This window comes from Poecilia latipinna, unplaced genomic scaffold (assembly GCF_001443285.1).
Source record: "Poecilia latipinna isolate Pla-1442-1.1 unplaced genomic scaffold, P_latipinna-1.0 Scaffold1995, whole genome shotgun sequence".
Classification (NCBI taxonomy): domain Eukaryota; kingdom Metazoa; phylum Chordata; class Actinopteri; order Cyprinodontiformes; family Poeciliidae; genus Poecilia; species Poecilia latipinna.
In genome coordinates this window covers 6,074-29,902 of record NW_015114611.1, presented here as the reverse complement: position 1 = coordinate 29,902, position 23,829 = coordinate 6,074, and the positions used below count along the sequence as shown (strand labels likewise).

The 23,829-nt window shown below is 38.7% G+C and overlaps 1 long non-coding RNA gene across 1 annotated transcript in view; it reads left to right on the top strand.

Moving 5' to 3' along the window:
• Positions 1-21,956, top strand: part of LOC106935656 (uncharacterized) — a 27,050-nt gene extending 5,094 nt beyond the window's left edge. Inside the window, exons 2-3 of the long non-coding RNA XR_001421937.1 lie at positions 165-254; positions 21,430-21,956. This is a non-coding gene — a long non-coding RNA (uncharacterized LOC106935656). The remainder of the gene's footprint in view (positions 1-164; positions 255-21,429) is intronic.
• Positions 21,957-23,829: the final 1,873 nt, after the last annotated feature.

Here is a 23,829-nt window from a genome sequence, read left to right as displayed (position 1 = left end):
GCTAATGTAGCGCGCACCGTTTTTGCGCGTGTAGAAGGGGGTTTAAATAATCGAAGCTGGGAAGAGGGAAAAAAAAAAAAAAAAAAAAAAAAAAAACAACGAAAGAAACTATTTATTTATTTTTTTTTCTCCTGTTCTCACCTTAACATTCTTGTCTCTCTCAGGTTATGACGGAGCTGAGCTGAATATGGAGCTTTTCTGGATTGTCTTGTTTTCCAGTGCGCATCCTCTTGTTTGGGGGCAAGGAGTTTACGGTAAGAGGACGATGACAATTTATTTCCTCATTATCCAGACTGCAGCCTCCTTCCATGCTTGGCAAGTTCAGACCGACCTAGCCACGCTGTGTTGGTGATGAGAATTAGTTCATTTTTTTTTAACTCTCCGAAGAATCTTTATAGCTCACATGTCAGCATGACACCCTAATAGGCTCACAATAACGGCCTTTAAGCTACTGCCAGAACAGTTCCAGGTGGACAGACTGCCACTTATCCTGAAGAGAACATTTATTTGGTAGAAAAGCTGCAGAACATCTAACAGTGTAACTATAATTTAACCTTCCTATTGCCTGAAATCAGTTCTGTTCTGGATGTGTTTTTAGAATCTAAATCATGCATTTAAAGAAGTGGCTGAGTTATGGAGTTACTTTTTTTTTTTTTTTTTTGCTTCACTAAACAAATTTTCAAACTCCAGCTCTCTGAAAATTTTTGTCATCAAAAATTCCCATGCTTAGCGAATCAGCTGCTCACACACCCACACACCCCGAGAAGGTTTTGAAGGCGAGGATAAGCATGGCAAAGCTCTCTGGGATGCGGCTCGTCTCTTGTCAGGTTAAACAGGACAGTCACTCCGCGCTTTTGAGGATAAGGCCTCAGATTTGTGCCCTCTCAAGACTGCAGCCTCACTGTGTATTACAGAGGCTCAGTTTCCCGAGCTTACAGGCGCCTGGCCAGACATGCCTCCTCCTGTCCCTCTGGGCAAGGCGGACACGCAAAACTCATCTGTCTGCTTTGATACGTTGATTTTTGACGTTTGGCGAAATGTGGCAGCCATTGGAAACAAGCTCTGTTTTGTCACAGTTGCACAGAGTGCGCTTGTCACATACAATCCCGCATCCCGCCGTCACGCTGAGAGACGCTGACAGTCTTTGATTTGCAGAAGCATGTAAGGCCTGTGTAAAAGTCCTTGCTAAGTAATCAGGTTTGCACGAGTCTGATACTTCACAGTCCTGCTGACTAATCAATATCAGTGTAAAGTACAAACAACCTAGACGGTTCGCAGATCTCTTCGTGGTTTATTTAATGCAGCATGAGTTGCATGTTTTTTTTGGGGGGGAATCCTCCTTTACAGCCTTGGATGTTTTGTAGTCCTCGACAGCAGAAATGTCAGTGTTAATGCAGCGAGACAGCTCTGGATGTATTCTTCAAAAGTCTTTCAGTTTCACTGGAAATGTCAAACTTTGCTAGGGAAAAAAAAAATTGAGCTGTACTTATGTGAAATACACAGCTCTGTATGCTTTTACGGAGTGACAAACAGTTTCTGCTTGTTCAAAACCCTTTCAGCACATGTTGTAGGATATATGTTAAGAACATATAGGATCCTGGATGAAGCTTACTCTCAGTACGAACCGTTTGATTAGTTGTTTCCCATCGGTTTGATCTTGTGCTTTTTGTCCTCATTGTTTCCCCTCTCTGTTGTGTAAAATTGTTTTAAGTTGGCTTCAGGCTCATTCGCAGTTTGCTAATATTTGTCCATCATGAATTCTGTTAGAAGCACGCGTTCGATTGAAGAGGGTTCACAGGTTTTGTTGTGCAGCCTTCCCCGCAGTGTGTTTGGACGAATGTGTTGTCAGTCCATGCTTGTGTGAATCTGTGCATGCAGGTGTTTGTGTATCAAAGCGTGGATCGGTCACTGTGGTGTGTGTATACTCAGTAAAATAAACTTGCTGCATAAGCATAAGTTAAAAATAGTAATAAATCACATATGTAGTTTCTTTTTTTATTGACGTACTTGTGTCGTAATGGGAAACATCCGGGTTAGATCAACATCATCGCTAAGAGTCGTTTTAGTTTTAGTTTTAACAAGGCCGGATCAGTGTCATTTCAACTGGGGAAATTAAAATCATTTTCATTAATCAAAAGGTTATTAAGTAAATGTTACTTTGTTTCACTTTTAAAATTAAACATAATTCTCACTATTAAATTGCCAGCAGGATAGCCCAGTGAATGTAAACAGTTTTCTTAAGTTAGATTAAGGCTTCCATGGTTGCTTTACATTTTTATCACAAAAAATGTAAAGCAAATGCATAGCATGATGTGATTGTTTTAATTAAAAAGTTCTACTGATACTTGTATAATGTGACATGTTGCTTTAAAAGTACAATATAATAATAATACTACGAGCTACATTTAGTAGTATTTTATAGAGGTTTTTGTGCAGAATCCCAGCATGCTTTCCTTATCATGATAATAAAAAAAAGAAGTTAATCCTTTAGTTTGCAAATCATGACAGTTTGTGTTATTTCATGACAAGATACATGTCCTAACAGAAGACAGTCAAGATGAAAGTCTTATTTCAGCCAGCACACTGGCAGTGCTCAGTACTCTATGCTTGTTATAGCCACAGCTAACTGCTATCTCTCCAACACCTTTTCTCATTAACACAACATCAAATTCTAAAATTGTTAAAGCCACTCATATGTGCCTTTTTTTGTGCATATTTTGTGAAAAGTATATACGTACTTGGGCATGATTCAGTTCTGCGCACCTGGGCCCCTTTAGTCACTGCCAAGGGAAGAGAAGCCCTGGGGCTTTGTGAGAATGTACTGGCCGGCATTCACAGGAACCAATCTCCCAGGTGGATCACGTGGGACCGGACGTGGCGGTGCTCAGCTGTGCATATACCTGCGCAGCACCTTTCTTGTGCGTTGGTAAAACTTGACGACCAGGAGGACTCATTCGAAGAAAGCAGTCGGTCTCACAATCTGCACAAATATGGTAAACAACACAAGTTGGGAGGAACGGGGAAGAGAGCCAACGAGTTTGGCACGCTGCACGCACATATGCATAAAATGCTTTCCATCACTTTGGAATTGTTTAGCACTTGCTTTAGCAGACAGATGCGACTCAGCGCCCGTCGGGAACCGAACGGCGAAGTGTGCCTGATTGATGTCGGCGGTTTGGACGCCTGTGAGGTTCATTTACTGTAGCCTTCTCCAGGGTGTGTTTGGATGCGTGTGTTGTTGTCAGTCCGTGCTTGTGTGAATCTGTGCATGCAGGTGTTCGTGCATCAAAGTGTGGGAAGTGTCCAAGCCTCTAAACCTCGAAGTTTGTGTCTGTGTGTGTGTGTGTGCGTGTGTGTGCATTGCCGTGCGAGAGCCTGAGTGGGACGTGTTTGTCTGCGGCAGCCACACTTTTCTTCACTTTGCAACAGTTTGCTGGCTCAGCAGGGACTCATGGATCGGTCACTGTTTTTCTTGCAGCAGTTCGGTATTGATTGCTCTTCTCTGAATTCTGATAGGTTGTCAGAAAGCTTGTAACACCTGTCTGTCAGATTGCAAATGGACAGGTACCAAGGAAGTGTGATGCTTTATTTCATGGAGGGGGGCGGAGGGGAAGCTGCATACCATATGTTTCTTCAAATCCCGGTTTGTTGAGGCTGATAGGATCATCTATAATGTCTTGTTTATTACCATATTTTCACTGTTTTCTCTCTGGGACAAGCTCTTTATATGCATCTCCACACATCCGTCCCTGCATACATATAACGCGATTTTCAATTTAGTCTGGATACACTGCAGTCTGGGGGCATTCCAAGTTTGATGTGGCATGCATTCACATGCAACAAATTGCAACACGCTGTAGCAGAAAGGGAGGTTTGGAAAATGTCAGGACAATCTTGAATGATGTTCATCCTTCACAGAGCCACTGAACACAGACAGAGTGTACCAGAAAAAAAAAAAAAAAGTGTCTTTCCATCTCCATGGCACTGCGTCACATCTTATCTTACTGTGCGAGGCAGCAGAGTTCACAGAGACACCAAATTATTGATTGCTTGACAAAGTCACACAGCGCCATTAGCTGCTGCTGTAGATGGAATCCAGACTGCATTAGCCTGCAATACGATGCTTCATTATGTGCTTGTTAACAGGAAATTTAATGAACTTAAATCAATGACTTTGCTTAACAGGGTTTTTTTTTTTTTTTTTTTTTTTTTAAGTAGGGCTGTAGCAGCAGTAGCAGAGGAGGAGAGGCCTTGCCCTTGGCCATAAAGCAAAACACTGTAAGAGATGCAAAAACTGAAAAAGTTTAATGTACCTAAATTGCACACTAATTTAATATCACTTTGAAGATGTCGCCTGAGGAAAATTTGAATGCTTGGCATACATTTTTAATCCAGTTTTTATTTATTTATTTTTACCAACTCTATCTGTGCATACATGTGTGGCTGTGTGTATTTGCGTTCCTGTTAGTCAGGAGGTTTATTCGCTGCAGTCAATGATGAGAAAGTTATTGCAGTTACTACAATTCTGAGTTAAAAGTTGAAAGGAGTTGAGTCCAGTTTATCTCTATCAGAGATTTATTACACTCTATTGTTGCTTCAGTTCGTATACACCCCCCTTTATTAGCTGTTCAGTTGCTTAACACAAATCAACCAATCACATGGTAGAAAGTTATTGCATTTAGCCATCTAGATTTGGTAAAGAAATTGTTCAAAACAAGAATCAGAATGGGGATAGAGTGGAAGTGATTTAGAGTGTTGCATTGTAGATGGTGTGATTATTTCAGAAATTGGACCTTATATTAATAGTTTAGACTGCTGTTGATTATGCAATAAAGTGGGGGATATCTTCTAGGCACACTTTGGGCTCTTTAGTTCCACACCACCCTTCTTGAATATTAGTGCTTATTATATCCTTATCCATTTCCCGAGAGTTACCATCCTCCAACTTCTGGATGTGCTACATCTTGTTGAATGTGTTACAAACAGAATCAAGGCAGCTCTTAAAAAGGGAAAGCATACCAGTAGTAGGAAGTTACATCTAATAAAGTGCCTGGCGGTGAGTGTGTCATTTTCTATTTTGAATGGAATAATGTCCTTTAAGTTAGAGGACCAGTAGTGACCAACATATGTGCTTCAATTAAATACAATTTTCAGTAGACACAGATGTGTAACTATGACAACCTGCACTAAGTGTTATAACATGAAACGCAGCAAAGAAAAAAAAGTTCAGAATGTCCCATTTGCTTTTTTTTTTTATCTTTAGTGAAACCTGAATAATGTCGTAAATATGAGGTTCCTGCATGTTTAAAGAGACTCTGGAACCATACTCAGTTCAACAACAGCTTTTGTCCTGCTGCCATGCTGACACCTGTCGACCAAAAAGTCCACTACTTTGTATTGCACTTGCAGACTAAGTCGTCCACTTTGTAGGCTGGATGGAGTCAAAGATCAAAATGAATATAATTTTTGCTGCTTCCACTGCAGTAACTTTGTTTCTGTATTTTTTGACTCCAATGAAATTCAGAAACCTTGTTTCTGTGTTTCATGGTGTGCTGCCTCTCTCTAGGGCTCCAGCAGTCATTGGGCCAGAGGGACAATGACTGCATCTCGCCCAATGAGGCAGTGTGATGGACTGACCGATCTCCAGTCCATCACATTGCATTAAAGTCCATAACTCTATTCCCATATGATATTCAGAAGTGCGCCATTCAACACTTTATTTTTTCTTGAGTTTACGTCTCTGTGTTGTCGCAGTACCACTTTCTGCCTTTATATTCAGTGGTATTCGGCTGCCACAGATGCAAAAGACTCGGTCGCTTCCTCCACTTTGACTGCGGGCACATGGCCTTAATGTCGATGACCTAGAAAGAGATCACTCCAGGTTTAACTGGCCGGACCACCTGCTCCCGGGAACTCCAGCTCTTCCACTCCTCAGATCAGCACTTTTTGTTTGTGTCTCTTTTATGTCTCCTGCCGCGGAGTTTATTTGGAATGCTGAATATTGCCCTTTTTCTAATAAGCATCCATAATTTATTGGTGGCTCTGAGGCAAAGGAGGAAGAGAGGAGAAGGGGAGGGCAGACAGTGATAAGAAGAGACTGAAGCATTAAGCTGGAGATGATTAGAATCTCCCACGATCTGACACCCACCATGTTTCTCCCACTCTTTCCCTCTTTGCTCAGTTTTTCTGCATGTGTCCACATATAATGTTTTCACAGGTGCGCTTTCCGGAGTGTGTACATGCATACAGGATACGCCTGTTTGAACAGATTTCAGTCCTCACAACATGAGGAACAACAAAAACACACACTAACAAAATACATCCACTCTAGATGAATATAATCAGTAATGTCATCAGAAACCGAGTGACCATTTCCTTTGTTACAATATATTACATTTCTTCCAATTAAAACATGTCTTTCCAACATGGATGGATAGATTATTATTATTTTTTTTGGATGCATTTTTCCTTTTGATCCTTTATGCTTCTCCTTTCTCTCCTTGCCTTTTTTTATTTGTGCTTGACTGGATATTAAAGCCTGACAACATTTCTATTAACCCACAGGTCAGCGGCAGAGCCACAGACCTGCCTCACAGTGATGCACTGAAGCTGTTTTACACGAGCCTTGCTACCTAGGGTTAAAGGATAAAAGAGTTAAGACAACATATATTGGGAGGTCGTTTGATTTACCACCTTCTGACAAGATACACTCAAACCCCTGAGATAGATGTAAGGACGCAGGGTGGAGTTGGGTCGTCATTTTGGGGGTCAACAACCATTAGATTTAGGTCTGAACTTTGATTGGTTGAGTTTACCACAGGAATATACTGTAACCCTCCACGGTCTTAAAAGACTCCGCAAGATTTTTACTTTGTGCACAGTCCGACGTGGTCACACTGACCCCATGTGCGCTTAACAGGTTTTTTTTTTTTTTTTTTTTGGTGGTTTTTGAAAGTGACAAAGTGGTTTTTGACAGGGCAACGCCCTTCTTACTCTCTATCATTTGCAGCACTCCTCCTAACTGCCTCACTAAGACCATGGGAGGCTTAATCCAAACCATTTATTTGTAGCTAATATAGGTGTTTGTGTTCTCTAAAAAAAACCAAAAAAAAAACCATATGACTTTTTTCTGCTCAAAAGAAGAAACTTTACGATTAATTTGACTTAATCAGCATTTTTAAAGTCTAATTAATTTAACTTAATCACCGTTTTTAAAGTCAGAGGTCAGTAAATGTTAGCTCGTTCCAATTAAAATGTATTTAAATAACAACGGGAATCATATGTAAGTTAGTGAATCGATGAACTCTGTTCAAACTCTGTGCACTTTAATTAATTGCAAAACACGATGTTGAAATCTTTCTTCAGCGGGTCGAAGCCCTGGACCACCTAACTGGTTATTCTTTATCCTTGTGAAAAGCCCTGCTGAAGTCTATTATTGATTTTCTTTCTAAGCCTTACCAAAGGACCAATAAGTAAGCTTGACACTTACTAACGACTAAAAAGTTTATATAACGTTGTCCATTTGGTCCAAGTTTTTCAAAAGGTTGCATGGAAATAACACTGAGCCCCAAGTTACCCATTAGTTTGTTTCTAACTTATTAGTTTTATGAAACATTTTTTTCAATTATTGTAGTCCAAATCATTTGATTGTTTAATATCATAGGTTTTGTCGGTGTTCGTCATGAATATTATTTTGAGCTTTTTTTTTTTTTAGTTCATGATTTCAGTCAGCTTTAATCACCATTACAACTCACTGAAAGAGAATTAGCACATCCTGACAAACTGTTTGCTATTACCAAATTTCCTTTTGAATGTTTTCCTGCAATTTTCTTCAAAATAAAAAATCAAAGATGAAAGCTAGATGAAAACAAGTAAAATGTGGTGCAATTTTGCAGACTACAGAAGTACCTGGCAGGCGCTCAATTGCCATCAGAATCACTATAATTTTCTCTCTAAAATTACAGCGCAGCCCACCTACTATTTATTTATTTAAATTTCCTTTTTACTGCCTTACCTTGCACGTCGCCCTTTCATTTGGATGATGGTCTAGTTCATGCAGATCCCATCCACATACAATCATTTGCACTAGAACGCGGTTTTCACATGCACACACATAGAGACATCCATGTGCAGGAACACCAATTCCACTGCTCACCTTTTGCTGCACTTTTATCATTAGCTCACTCTGACCCTCTCTCTCTCTCTCTCTCTTTAAAATTGTCAGTATCCTTCTCCTTCACATGCACACACACAGGCACGCATGCACACCTAGAGTGGTTCTGAGCTTTACTGGGCAATGTGGGCGCCCTGTGGGTTGGAAAAAACTGTCAGGCAAACTTCACTTTTCTCCTCTGTAGTCCTGTCACTCTGTCAGACATTATCAAGCACCTCTTGCTGGCTCGGCCTCGGGAGGAAATATATGTTTTTGTGTGCATGTGTCTTGGTGTGTAAGCATGTGCTTGTCTCTCCAGTCACATTTTTTAGGGACACAGAACATCATACTGTTTGTGGTGGATGCTCCTACCACCACATCGTGTTAGTATTTATTTCTTTATTAGTATAGTTTGTAGTTTGTTTAAGTTAGTTATTTCATTTAGACATATATTTTCTAATGCGTGCACACTTTAGTTAATGTCTGTCTGAGTGGTTCATTTATACTTGTGTTTTTGTTGGAGGTGCCGCTTATAGGAACCAGCTGGTGGAGGAACCTGGGGCAAACTATCTACCAATTTCTGAAAGACTGAAGGGGGGGATACTTCAAGTTGATTTTTATTTAATTTTGTCACTTAAATATTCACTTATTGTTTGTGCTAAGTTAAAGTTAGTTTGCTTTATTTGTTTATAGAATGCTTTAGTTAATTTTGTATTTATTTGTTCTTTTGTCAGGTCAGACCTCCCTCAAGTGGTAGATTTAGGTTACTCCACCCCTATTTAAGCAGCCTTTGTTCTTTGTTTGGTAGGTCAGTTTTGTTTGTGTCCAGTTAGAGTTTAGTTAATTTGGATCCATATTTGTTATTTATCCTTTGATTTATTCTTGCTTTAAATCTTTATGCTTTGTTAATGATTTTTTTGAAGAATTAAGTTGAAACTTTTTTTGAACATTTTTTTGTCTTCGTTTGAGTTTGCTCCTTCACACTGTTTAATTTCCATTTTGTTTTAGTTGGATATATTTTTTATTTTTATTTTTTTGTTTTGTGCAGTTGTCCTTGGAGTGCAGGAGGAAGGTCCCTGTGTGTGAGTAAGTGTGTTATGTTGTGCATTCGCATTGGACATGGGAAGGAGGGAACATTTGGCATCTAACTTATTTATGGAGGCAACAGGATGGTTGTGAACAGTGGTGAGAACATAGCTTACATCAGAGACCGTCTGCCTCCTCTTGCACTTCCCTTACCCTGTCACTTGTTCTTTCTTCTTCTCTCCATTCCACTTTCCTTTGTCCTCAACATGTATCCCTTCACGTTGCCTCGTAAAGCTTTGCAGCACTTTTATCTGTCAGTCCTCATTTGGAATTTTGAATCAAAGTGAAAATAGATGCGCTTTTTTTTTATGGCCGTCTACATCAGTATTTTGTCTTTTAAATCTGTTTGATGAAGGGTGGCTTTAAAGAGCTGTTTGAGATATGTTGCAAACATCTCTTGTTTGAAAGAATAATTGGTTCCTGATCTACTTAGTGTGAAACTCAGCATCAATCAGTGTTCAGGATTTGTTTCGATTGTGTCGTTCACTTCAGGGACCAAACAAATAAACCTTGGAGATTAAGTGGATTAGCATGACTATAACAATTTATTTCCCAAGAGAGCAATAACTAAAATACATAAAGAGAGATACGGTAATCTATGGGGCAACTCTGGAGCCTGAAACACTGACTGGCCTCACAAACCGAGGCAGGATAGAAACAAACAGCAGCTGGTCAGGGCATGTATAGAGAAATATAAAGCTTATAACCAAAGTATCTAAAGCAACAAAAATAAATAGAATCAGAGATTGGAGTATTTTAATCCAAAAAACCCCCATCAGTATTACATGATCTGTTGTTCCAAAGAGGAGACTTCAAGTTCAGCTCATATTTTAGTATCATAACACTGCATAATATTTTTTTTAGAGGTTCATCACCATGGTAACTCAGAAACCATGGTTGATTTTTGTCAGAGATTGCGTATCCAATCGATAACCTAAAATTGTACAATTAAAACTCCCTTTCATTGGTCTTGTGGAGTAACCCCATTTTCTGAGGAACTGGATTTTAGTTTTCCTTAGTTGAAAGTGACACACATGAAAAACATTACCAGAAAGAAAAACGAATAGATGTGGAATAAATCCAAATTAAATTTTTTTAAATAAAATTCTGATATAAATATGGATTTGGCAAAATTTTATTGCGATTTACAGAAATACGTTTTCCCATCACTCAACATCAACAAAATCAGAGATGACCAGATGTGTCAATGAAATCCTGTAAGATAGGATATAAAACTTTCTTACTTCATTTAACTTTTCATTATTAAGAAAAAAACTCAGATTGTCAGGAAAAAGAAACAATCCAGTTTCTGTATTGGCACTCTCTTCAGCTTTTGGTGTAAATCTCCTCGGGGATTTTTAGATGGTCGTTTCTCTACTCACTGAGAAAACAAGATATTTGAGTTGTTGTGCAAAGCAAACAGGAACCATTCTTGTCCTTTTCTCACACTTTTATCTATCCCAAGAGCTAAATGCAATGACTCCTTTGGAAAAATGTCATGAAAATATTACAGGGTAGTTAGAACCGAACGATTTGACTGAAGCTGATGTGTCTGTACTTTTTGGCTTTACGGTCCTTTTTTGCTCGGCCGAAAACCCGAGAAACCGCAGCAAACAACCACAATCGGTGGATCCGGTCATGTCCAACTAAACTTTCTGACAGCAAGAGGGGATCAACAGTGGAATCTATCTTTTGCTCCGACACACATCTGGCCTCAATAATTCAGTGATGCGTGCTGCTCCGAGAGCTCACCCTCTGCCTGCCTCTTCGCCATTCTCACTAGCTGTCTCAAATTTTCTCTCTCTAAGTGGCAAAGATCCCTCTCCGCCGCCCCCCACTCCTACAAATGGTAGTTTGAGTAAAAATATTCTGACACTTAAAACGTTCGCACTTTTAGCCTGCTGGTCTCACACTTTTCCCATCCCTTTTCCGCCCATCTCAGCTGGCTCAGAGAAGATGGGGGTATAATCTGTTGGATATGCTGAAAGTAACCATGTTCTCAGCGTAGCAATTTACCTGCCACCAGCTACACATCCTGATCCGTCTCTCCTCCTCCCTCACTCTGTCTTTATCCGTCCACTAAACTTTTACCTGTCAAAAAAAGATGTTCCTGTCATCTTCATGCCTTCCCTCCTCCTCGCTTCTCGCTGATTCTTTTCCCAGCCATGCATACCCTTAGCATGTCAAATAAAGCATACCCACTTCTTTGCTTTCCGTCCTCTTTACATCTTAATTCCCTCTCTTGATTCAAACCATTTCAGCAGAAAAAAAAAAGCCCTGTAATTCCCCTCATTTTCTTTCGTCTTCTGCTTGGTATCCTTCTCTTTCTTTACGTCCTGCACCCTTCTCTCCTCCAAAGCCCTGTCATATTCTCACTATCATCTGAAAGTTCAGTGGCAAGAATCCACCCACTTCTCCACTTACAGCATATATAGGACATAGCTCGTACTGTCATTGAAAGCTGCAGAAAGGCTTTTGGGAAACGGGGTGGAACGCTGACACCGGGGAGCAAGAAGGCCGCATAGGTTAGACACAGTTACAGGAAATGAGGACAGAGTGAAAGGTACATCGACCGCCCATCTCATTACTCATTAAAGTGAAGGAAAGAAAATAAGACATGATATAGAGCAGAAATTTCTCATTTTTAAATTACTCTTCTTTTCACTAGACAGCACAGTTTTAACCGTTGAATATATAAAGAGATATTTTCTGTTGCCGCAAAATAATAAACATTTTTTCCACATATTTTCATGAATAAACTAGTTTGCACCCTCGGTGAAGTTCAGCATTTCGCAACCTTTTCAGACTGATGTACTCCCTCAGTAACATCAAATAAGCTCACAAGCCCCCTGAGCTGCAGCATTGGTGTTAATAATTTAGCAGTTTGAGCTGGTTTTAATTAATATCATTGATTATATGAAATAGCATGAAATGTTAGGAATTTAGCCATGGACATGCTTCCATTCCTCTGTTTCTGCACATAACGGATTCTGTCATAAAGGATTAGCTGTGTTACTGCATGTTGGTGGGGGGAAAGGTACTTTGAGGCTCTCTCTGTCTCAAGGAACGTCAGTTTAGGAAATGAATGTATAATGTCTGCTTCATGCCTCTGCTTTAAGGAGCAGCTCAAGGCTAAAAATATGCTTTCCAAGTAAAATGCTCCTAAAACTCTGACCCTGCTGTTGTCACTTTAGCTGAGCTGAAGTGACAACAGTTCAGACTCTTAAGTTTTCTATGAAGAATCAAAGTGCAGAGAACCTCTTGGACTGTGCTAATTTCGACCTTACATTCAGGCATGGGCTGATTCATGATCAAGTTACAGTGCAGTTTTCAAAGTCACAGTTTTAAATTTTGAGTCATGCTGCTTTTGTAGAAGTTCTCAGACTCGGGTGCCTTTCTCCAGCAGTGACTGGGTGAGAGGCGAGGTTACATCCTGGAAGGTCGTCAGTCCAACACAAAGAGGGAGGTGATATTCAGATGACTGTCTGGGACGCTTTTATCTGCGTTAATTTGGCAATCTGACTGCAGTTTGTTGCACAACAAAAAAAAAAAGAAAAGGAAAAACTGCATCAAAATCAGCTTAATCTGAAACAATGAAACATCTATCTGGAATATTCTAAAGATAAGATTTTTTTTTTAAATTAAAGCTAGTATAATGTTATATAGAGTAACGTATTGTTTTTGAAGATAATTAAACTGCTCAACACATTATAAAATCCCTCGCACAATCCCTTTGCATGTGTAATGTTTTGTCACTTTTACACGCTGCATAAACTATGTGAAACAAAGTACTGCTGTTTTATGGGTAAACATCTTTCACAGAGCTTTTAAAAGTTACTCTTCTTTTTACCTCTTGCATCACATCGTTAAACTACACAGTTAAGCTTATAAAAGTTTGGAGGCAAAAATAACTGCACACAAATGCAACAAAGTTAAATAATTCAAACTTTTTGTTTTTTATGTTCTCTTTGTGGACATAGGTAGTGTTAACAGTTACGCACATGATACGATAGGCGTTTGGGAAAAAACAAACAAAAAAAACAAAAAAAAACGTTACTTGAGTATATCAAACGTTTATATTTTGGAGATTCAAGGAAGTTTTTGTGTGCATTACATGAAGCTGAAACATCTTCCTCCTTAACTCTGCTGTAAATTTTTAGTTTCTGTTCTTCTTTGACGTGAAGTGGTTTGGATGCCTTTCAGAAAACCAGCAGTCAGTGACTATCCTCTCACCGTTAAACCAGTAAAATGAAGGGAAGCTCCTGTGTTTACATCTTCTTTGAAGTTGTCAAAGTAAAGCAAAGAATTTCAGAGAAGCAAGTTTGTAGAAATGTATTCCATGTGGGTAAAAAAAAATAACTAGATTTTCTATTTCCAAATGATTACATGAGAATTTTTTTATTTTTTTTGAACTCAATTACTGTGACGCCCCTGGCTCAGTGAGGACATGTTACCCTGCAAAAATGTAATTTCTTTTCCATTCTTCATTTGTGGAGTATGTACTGTGAGGCGAGATTATGCATCAGGTAAATTTCACACTTTTTACTTAAGAATACAAAGATACTCAGCAGTATTCCCATTTGTCGTCTGATCTCAGGACCGTACAGTCATGACACAGTTGAAAAGTAAGACTTTAGCAGCTGTGATGTATGAAATATCTGACTTATAAAAAATAACCTTACAGGAGATCTCTTTCATAATTCATCGTACATATCTAAAGCTCAAGTGAATTAAATATACCTCTGAAAAATGTATGTCCTCATTTATTCATCAACAGCAACACCTTTCAACTTCAGGCATTAAAATATCAGGCCAACTCTAATGGAAATGTTATTCAATTTTGACATGTGATAAAGTGGATGGGATCTGACTCATGAAAGGGATGGAAAGAAAAAAAAGGCACGACATGTGGCTGAAGAAAATGCACGTATTAAAAACGGAGAGGGACACAGTGAGAGTGACATTGAAAAGGGCAGGGCCAGATACAGAGCAGCTAAAAGAAGAAAGGCTTCCCTGGAGACAGAGAGGTAGACCGACAAGGGGCTTAGAAAATGAGAAAGGAACAGAGGGAATGAATCGCTGCGAGAGCAGGAGCGAAAGTGGGTAAAAAGGGTGAGACCTAAACTTTATTTGCTTTAGTCCAGACTGAAATAAAAAAAAAAAAAAAAACGTTCACATGTAGTTTTTTTGGGGGGCAATATCTACTTACAAAAGGATGAAAATGACACAAACCTGCCAGAGATTTACCCTTCGGAGCACAACAATGGGCATCTGGTATGTTGGACATGTGATTAAGCCACCCTAACGAGGTAATACAAAGGCCGTTTGACAGATTTGTGATTTTATTTTCAGGTCGTGCAAAAAGTTATTTTCCCATGTCGCACTGTTTGGAAAAAAAAGTCCCAGTCTGTACCTCACTGAGCCACATCTCTCTGTCTGTCTGAAGCCTGGAAAAACTGGGAGGGAAAACAGATGCACTGTCAGAGCAAATAGGGTGAAGCAGCAGTACATGCACACAAGCACAAGTGAAAGACAAGGAGGGAAAAGTCAAGCTTGCGAGTTCATGCCATATCGTATGTTGGTTAGAAATTATGTTCAAAATATGGTTTATGTTTCTCATGTTGTAAAAATCTTTGGGACCAAAAAAGGTTTCAGCTGCTACCTGTGGCTACTCTGGTTGGAAGTCCTCAGAGTGTTTCTGAACAGTGTTGGGGTGTCACAGAAATATTTCTGTGCTGCACACTATTTTACTGTTTCTGGAGCTTCTGTTGTTCCTTAGTCTCTCTACTTTACCGTCTCTACTAAGTGAACACCTTTGAGGGTATGCCCTGGCAGGGCAGTTTTTCACTACAGGACATGCACTAAAGACAGCAAGTGCATCTGTGATCACAAATGAAGCTTATTCGTTCCCTGTAAACCATTGTCTTCATTTTTCTCCCTCTCCTCTCCTTTGTTTTTCCACATCACGGTTACTCACAACAACAGTCCTGGGCCACAGCTGCGTTTTTTTTTTAAAACTTTCATTCCATCTTTGTAGTCAAAGTCTTCATTCATTGCAACTTCATTCTTCATTCCTCCTTGTTTTTAATCTTTCTTCGTCGCCCTCTCTGTTCTCGCCTGCAGCGCCCTACAATGCAAACACAACCTGTTCTGAGGGGAAGTGAATTATTGAAGCCGCTGCTGCTGTTCCCCCTGCGCAGAAGTGGGCCGCAGAGGAAGGATGGAGGCGGCAGAAGGGAGGGATAAGGGTGGATGAAAGAAACGGAGAAGATAGATTTGTTGGGAGGGATAGACGAATGAGGGGTTTCAGGGTGCAAAGATGCAGATAAATCTAATTTTGTAAGTAGTCCCTTACCAATTCAGCGGTAATGAATGACAGCGCTTTGGGTTTCACGAAAACAGTTTTTGATATTTTGGGGATGAAATTTCAAATAGGTTTAAAGGTAAAATATATTTTTAATGGTTTCTCCTACATTCCATCATATATTCAGTCCGACTGTCTGACACTTGCTGTTTTTTTTTCTGACTTTTTTTTTTTTGCATTCTCTTTCTTTCCTCGCGTTATTTTCTATTCTGGTCTATACATCATCTTGCTCTATTTCCTGTTGGTGTTTTAAATCTCACATGAAATTTTCTTCCGAGAGTCAAAACGTTCCAAAAAGACCAGAGTTTCGTTAGCTAAAGTATTCATACCCTTTCAACTTTCCTGATTTTTGTTGGGCAGGCAAATAATCTTGGTGTATTTAAGATTTTTGATATGATCATTGAAAAATCTTTACTTTGCTGTTAAATACATGATGAAAACAAGATTTAAAAAAAAAAATTGAAATAAATTTTTTTCTTTTGAGACATCGCTTACAGCCGCGTTTCTTTTGGGATATGTCTGCAGCACCTTTAAGGATCTCAAATTGTTTTGCTTTTCTCTTGGGTTTGCATTTCTGTTCATAGTTTGTTTTTCTTTTCTTCATAATAAAAGTTACATAGTACAGCCTCTTGTCCAGTAATGTATGGTTATAGTAAAACTATAAACGATCTGGAATCACCTCCATCATACAGCACAGATCTGTGTATGGATTTGGTTCATATTGCTAACAGAAGACTTCAACACCTTGAACTGTTTTCTTTTTTTCCACCTCTGACATAAATTGATCCCCAAGTAGAGTCGGAGTTGGGTTGGATCTTGGGGCAACTCCGATCTGGGATGTAAAAGCAGCCTGGGATGGTGGGGAATGTAAGACCATGTAGGCTCTGTGTATTAGCTATTGGACAGAGTTGGTTCCACTGAATTTAACTTTTTGGGTTTCATACTAAATGAGTGTGAATGAAAACTGAATATAAATAAAACCCAAACACAATACATTGAAGTTTATGGTTATGATACAAGAAGTGGTGTCTGGGGTCAAGGTGTAGACGAGGTGAGCTCTGGCTGGTTCTCTTCCTTACTTGAAAATCAACATAAACATATTTGAGTTTGCCGGTGTTTATTTTTTGCCAGACCTTTTCCGATGCTTTATTCAGTGTCCAGGCCTCTCAGCAGACATCATGAGTGTCCTTAACAAATATTTTCTGCTGTGCAGCTTGTTATCGTGATTGAAATGAGTCACAAAGTGGAAGTGTAAATGCAGAAGGTTATGCACTGTGAACAGCTGTCGTTGCAGTATCTCTTCTGTTTTCTCTCCACGTAGCCTGGACACCAAAAGTTCAGTCGATAGAAACACGGTGACATGAGAGCAAAAGAGAAATCTCATGCTTCTCTGTAGCTTTGAAGCCATCTGAAAATACCACTGTTGGTATAACTTCAGAATTGTTTGGTTATGTCTTTAGGCACCAGATTGCGTTGCAGTTTAATTAAACAAAGCTCTAGTTTGTCGAGAGGCTTTAACTCAGACTGCAGAAGGAGAACAAAAAGGCATAGTTTTAACTTTATCTGAAGAGAAATCGTATGGCACTGAAATAGCATTTGGTTATTTGTCTGCAGTAAACTTATTTTATCTCTTCAGGAATTTGCAAAACAGAAAGAGGCTTAATTTCAGAGCATTTGTCAAAAGAAAAGTGCATCCAGCGATAGGTAGGGGAATGTATTAGCAGACCAATAAACTAGGCCACGTTCTGATACCTTTTCAAGACATTGGCCTTTGGCTTTACCAGAGCAGACTTTGTCTATAACCAGGAATGAGAGAGCAACATGTTGCTGATGTGGCTGTAAGACAGGAAAAGTGTGAATTGTGACACTACACCCTCCTGTCAGTCAAACAGCTACAGGCAGACCTCAAAGAATGAAACTTTTTTGTGCTACTGGATAATTCAGAAAAACTGTCAGCCAGTTGTAGCTTTAATCAATCAACCAATCAATCAAACAATAAATTAAGCTTGATTTCACACAGAATAGTAAAACACAAATGCTAAAATGGGCAGAGCAACTTAAAGACACGCATTAGAGATGATCAAACTAAAACACCCGCCAGAAATAAGGAGCATGTAATGAAAACACACCCATGAATGTTTCCCCCTGCCACATTGAAACCTTGTTCATTTTGAGTTTTAAACATTCCTAGCTGTGAGAAATGACTTGGGAAAGTCTAAATGGCTGCTATAACAGCAGTTGTTGCAGTTCTGTAAATGCATATAAAAGAAGCTTTACCGTTTCTTTATTGACCTTTACTATTGCAAAAACAGGAGAAGTTAGTCCTATTCCACAACAGCAACAACTTTAAAAGAAAATAAACTTTTACTTTATTGTAAATCCTTAATTTTAGTGTGTGTAGGAAATTACTGCCACTTTATATTACTCATTTTGCAGCACAGCTGTCTTTCCTTGAGTCCTTACAAATTTCTCCAAGTACGTTTTATTCCCTCGTCTCCTGCCGGGCAAATGAACAAAAGAAGAGATAAAATGTGACTTTTTTTTCTTTTCTTAATTTGTGCCAAGCCAATAGCAACCATTCTTAAAACATCAAACTGACTTATTCATGTTCATGCTCCATAATTAAGTTTTATCTTGGCTTTTAACAAGACGTAACGGGACCCCTGCTTAAGAACTTGACTCATCTTTTTTTTTTTTCTTTAAAGAAAAAAAAAAACATTAAATACCTGGCTCTTGATGAATCTGCTTTGGCTCATCTTTGATGCAGATCTTTCTAACGTCTTCTGCTGTCCATATGTAACTTAACTGCTGTTCTTGGGCTTGAAAAGTATTTTTAAATAGTCTTATTAATTGCACAATGGCGGCTGAAAATTTTAGATATGGATAGGAATATAATTTGTGCATCAAGTGATTTCGTTTCACTGTGGGATTATTTAATCGTCTGTGATTTACGTGGTCTGCACACAACTCTCTCGGCTTGACAATTTTGAGGACCCCTCACAAGAACTGTGTTATTCTTGAGCTACTTACTCAAGAGTAGATATTAGTGTGGGCACTGATGAATAAAGTCTGATTAGGAGTGACACTCAGACAGGTCAGTCCTCCATGATGTTGTCAGAGTACAATTATGATGCCAGTCATGAAGGAGGAATGGACTCTTGTCTGTCTGTAGTTTTGATTTCTTGGTCTGTTATTAAATGTCTGTGTTTGTGAACATCTGCAAGTGAAATCAGTTTAGGCAAACGAAGAAGGCTGGATCCCTCATATGGTCATGTATGTGAATCTGTAACATTGCACATCTCTGTCATAAACTCTCCGAGTTCATGCCTTTGAATGCCTTCTCTGACTTACTCCGCTTGAATCACCTACTTGAAAACTGTTTTCACTGAAATTCATCAGGATCTGAGGCAGAGTCCGAATAAATGCAGCTTTGGGTTTGTTTCGTGAGCAAGGCGCCTATCTATTTTGTCTTCTCATTTCTCCTACTGCTAACAACCACTCTCTCACGGACTTTAATGCATGAATTTGCTTCTCCTGTCAGCGTGGTTGATTTATTTTACCCCTTTGACTCAGCTGGTATTAGAAATGCAGACGGATCAGTATGATTGTTTCTTAATGTGAAACTCCCTTTCAAATGTAAGGTTCATAATTCATTTATATGCTGATCATTTATTCATAATTAAGTGTTATGTCTTCCCTCGATTTCATTACTGCATGGCTTTAGATGTGCTGTTAATTTGGAGTTCATGTGCTCTTCTGTACATTCACAGATCATTTGGATCTTCATGTAAAGTTAACTACTTTAATGTGACTTCCATTGTAGTTTAACGGATTCCCTAACAGTCCTATAGAGAACAAAGGCAGTCAGTGTGATGGACTCTCATTTAGACAATGTTTCTAGCCTATTCACAATGTTTAATTGTTATTGGACTGTCATCAAATCTGGACATATCATATATTCTCTATGGGCTATTTCTTTGTTTCCTAGTATTTTCTTAAATAAGGTATTGTGTTTGTTTCTAATGCTGTTTTGAAAATGACTTTTTGGACCAGTGACAGTTGCCTGATGGTTTGTGTTCCCATTAACAGTGCTCTGTGGCCAGTGGACCTTCCTACTATTCACTAAGCTTAATGTCAGGTAGTTTGAAAAATTAAGTCACTTCTGATGTTTGTAAAGTTACGCAATTTGCAAACGAGTAAATGTGGGTTTAATAATATTTAATACAAATGAACCGCATGATATTTGGGTGTTAGAGGGTAAGTGTAGTGATTGTTATACATTTTCCTTCTCAGTTGTGCTCAAACTTGTGATTCAGGATGGCTGCATATTCAGTTTTAGGACCAAATGTGTCTGGGAAAATGAAAAACAAAAAGTGACAATAGGATAAAAATATGTCGAGTTAGAGTTGCTAACTTGAGTCACTCTTAAGTTGCGGAAATAAAAAAAAACTTCAGACTACACTTAGGCTTGCGTCCCAAAGACTAAAAACCTGACTTGTACTCCTGGTCTGAAATTTGAGTCTTAAATGTTTATTGCTGTTGCTGCGTATAAGTTATTGTGAAATGATGCAGTTGAAAATTAGCCAGTGATGTTTGTAGATTATTGGCCATTACTGGCTCATAGCAATCTATGAGCCATGGATGTCTTTTCAATGAAACACCATGTTTAACGACTTTGAATCATTTCAGAGCAAACAGACATAAAGTACCTCCATCGTTTTCTCACTGACAAGCCAACTGTCAGTGCAAGGATGCTTCTGGCTGAAAATATCACAAAACACTTCCTGTCCCATTCATTCAGAAGTTTAGGGCACATCTAGAATTGAGAATTGAGAACAAATATTGACTCAGGCAATAGTTTCCCAATGTTTTTGAAAGTTGTCCAGCTTAGAGTGAGAAGTAGAAAACCATCCAAACTCTGCTGAGTGCATTGAAGGAGTGGACAACATGAAGGCAAGAATAAACAGGTGTTGACTTATTTTTTCCAAAGACTAAAAACCCCTTTGTTTGATTAATTCAAACACTAAACACTAAACCTATTTATAATTCTATTGGGGTAAATATTACATATGATCAATGTGAAAAATAATATAGGTGTTTTGCATTTTTTTGGGATTGTAAATTAAATGCTAAATAATTAAATGAGGACTCGTCTGAATTATGATAAATAATTGTGAGTAAAGAAGTCAGCTATTACTGACCAAAGAGGGATGACCTCACATAAACCTTGCGTTGTGACCTATAAATTATGACATATAAATTATGTCACAATTTTTATTGCCTTGTGGGGAAGAAGAAACTAGGATAAATGTTGCCTTAGTGCAGTAATTTGGAGACCTAGCAAACCGGCACCACATGGAGGGATTGAAAATCCTGTCAAGAGCTCAGTCTGTCTGTAACCAGCACAGTGGCAAATTACACTTGTTAGGAAACTATTTCCAAAAGCTAAAATTCTGGTTGCAATTTCTGCTCTGTTGGCATCCATGTATCTTGAACACTCTGAATGCCTTATTAACTCCACTACAATATTTTTATACAGCAAATGGAAAAGTTATTTTTTTTACTTACTTCAGACGGCTACTTGGGCTATTTGAATACTCTTAATGTTGAGCAGTTTCAGTTAGATGCTGTAGTTATGCCAGCAGGAGCTTTAACTTATGCGGATGAGAATTGCTATATTCTAATTCTGGCGTAATTGGAATCATATTTGTCAAACGTTTTGGTGCTCAAAAAGTACAAATACATTATAAAATATATGAAATAATTACCAACAACCCCAATGTCATTCCAGCTGTTCCCCACCCTCCATTTTTTTTGTTTCTTTCAGATCCAATCAGGGATGTTAAGCCCTTTCGCCCACATCCACCCACCAACCTCTACAAAGTTTGCACTGCTTGCAAGTGCAATAGCACTTTTAAATTGGTCACATAAAGTTCAGAAGATCTTAATTAAACAGCTCCAACCCTGTCAGAATAAATTGCCTTTGAGATGGAATTTCTCTCTCACTGTCTTCGCATGCTGCTTGCTCACAGTCGAACTGGGACAGATGTAAAGCCTATCGCTGGCTTTGGGGGTGTTGGTGTCTTTACACAGTACTTGATCACAGAGGAGTCATTACAGAGGCTGAAGGGGGTAACAAGGTCAAAGCTTTCTTCTTGGCTTTTTTGCTTTCAGCTCATCATAATCTGGAGTTCTTTTCTTTTTTTTTTTTCCAGATGACTAACAACTAAAATACAGGTGATAGATTTCATACTCAGTAGAAACGTAGGCGGACGCTGGAAAATGAAGCCACCATTTTTACATTGTGTCCATTAATTATTGTCCATGTGGTTAACAAATTATTATTTTTCATTGGATAGTAAAAGAGAACACTTTTATAGCGCAAGGGAATTTGGTAAATGCATCAGATATTGTTGCCAATTTGGTAGAGGAAGAAAAAGTTGAAATATGTCTTAGGAATTTCTCTTTTTAACATTGCAAAAATGCACTAAGAAATATGCACAATACAGTTTCCCATGTTGGGATAAGTGACAACATGGAAAACTGTTTGGGAAAGAGTGAACTAATGCAAAAGCTTTGTTATGGATTTATGAAAGGCCTACACTAAGTTCCAGATGTCTGCAAGGTAAATTGTATTCCTCGTCAGGAAGGAATATCTGATGATCACATGGCATGGTCCTAACCCTGCAGACCTCTGAATGTTAGCAGTCAATTTCTAGCTAAAACGATACACTGTATGCCCCCTCTTTAAAGACACCAAATGTACTCCAGCTCTATTTCTGCAGGACTTAACATTGAAACACAGATGAGCATTGTTGCGATACCTTGAGATACTAGAGGGTATGATTTACCAAAGCACCATTTTGAGTTTAAGTAAATGTGTTTCCAGATGGGTGGAGTCTAAAAAGAATATTGCAACATTTCTCACAAATGCATCTTTGTATTTATGTTTTTCTTTTTTCTTTTTTAATAGACAAATATTTGCACATGCAAACACACAGAGGCATGTTCGAGTCAAGTCTACCAATTCTCCTCAGGACTCGTTCTGTGAACCAAATATTGAATTACTTGTGATGCTCCAGGAGGAGTGTATCATAAGGAGAAAATATGGAGCAAAGGTCCATCAAGCATATTGACTAGGAGGATCACACACAATACACACACGCTACTGTTGATTCAGGCATGCACACACATTATTGAATAAGAGCAGGCAATGCTCTTCATTCTGTTGTGGTTGTAATAGCCTCATTATTCAATGTGCTCTCTGCTTATACTTTCAGCGAAGCCAAAAGGAGAAAAATCAGAGCCTATTAAACACACATGCAAAGGCATATGGCTCATACATACACTCACTCATATGCACAAATTCCTTAACATATCCTGGTTCACCTACCGTTTTATCTGCTCTGATCTCCTGCTGCTTGCTAACATTATAATGTCACTATTAAGATGTCTTTTTCTCTCTCTTTTTTTTTTTTTTACACATTTTTCTCAAGTCAATGCAGCAGTCCAAAAATATATATTGAATAAAGCATCAGGACATTTTGTTGCTTAGATTGTCTAGATTTAGCTTTTTAAATTGACTTGGATATTAGAATTAGAAAAAAAAACAAATCACTTCAGAAATCAGGTTGACCCTCCTAGGAGGTCAATCCATTCATTTAGTTAGATTTAAAGATCCATCCATCCAGCCATCCATCCATGCATCCATCCATCCATCCATCCATGCAGAAAGACCCCGGACCAGGATTCGAACCAAGGAACCTTTTGATGTAATTCATACTTGTGTTTGTCACAAGAAATGTGTTTTGGAGGAATACCTCCTGGATACATATGCAGTCTGTCAGGACGAGTAAATTACCAACATGCATGCACACTGTTCTCTATTTTAGAATAATCAAGGGAAGTAGTGGAAACGCTGGGATTTAGATACACTAAATGCACAGCCCTGTGTAGGTATGGGCAATTAAATTAATAAATGAGAGTAATTAAGGTGCTCCTAGGTTCCACAATGTTTTTTTGTGCTCAGCAGATGTTTGGAAAACTATATTGGGATGTAGTGGACCACATAGGAGTCCTAAAGTTAAACAAAACTGACTTCTATAGGTACTTAGACGCATGATGATCAAAACATATTATTCTGATACTCCCCAATTTGGCTTCCACAACAGCCAAACAGCAACAGACACAGTCAAGCACATGATGGTTCTGTAGAAATAAAGATTAA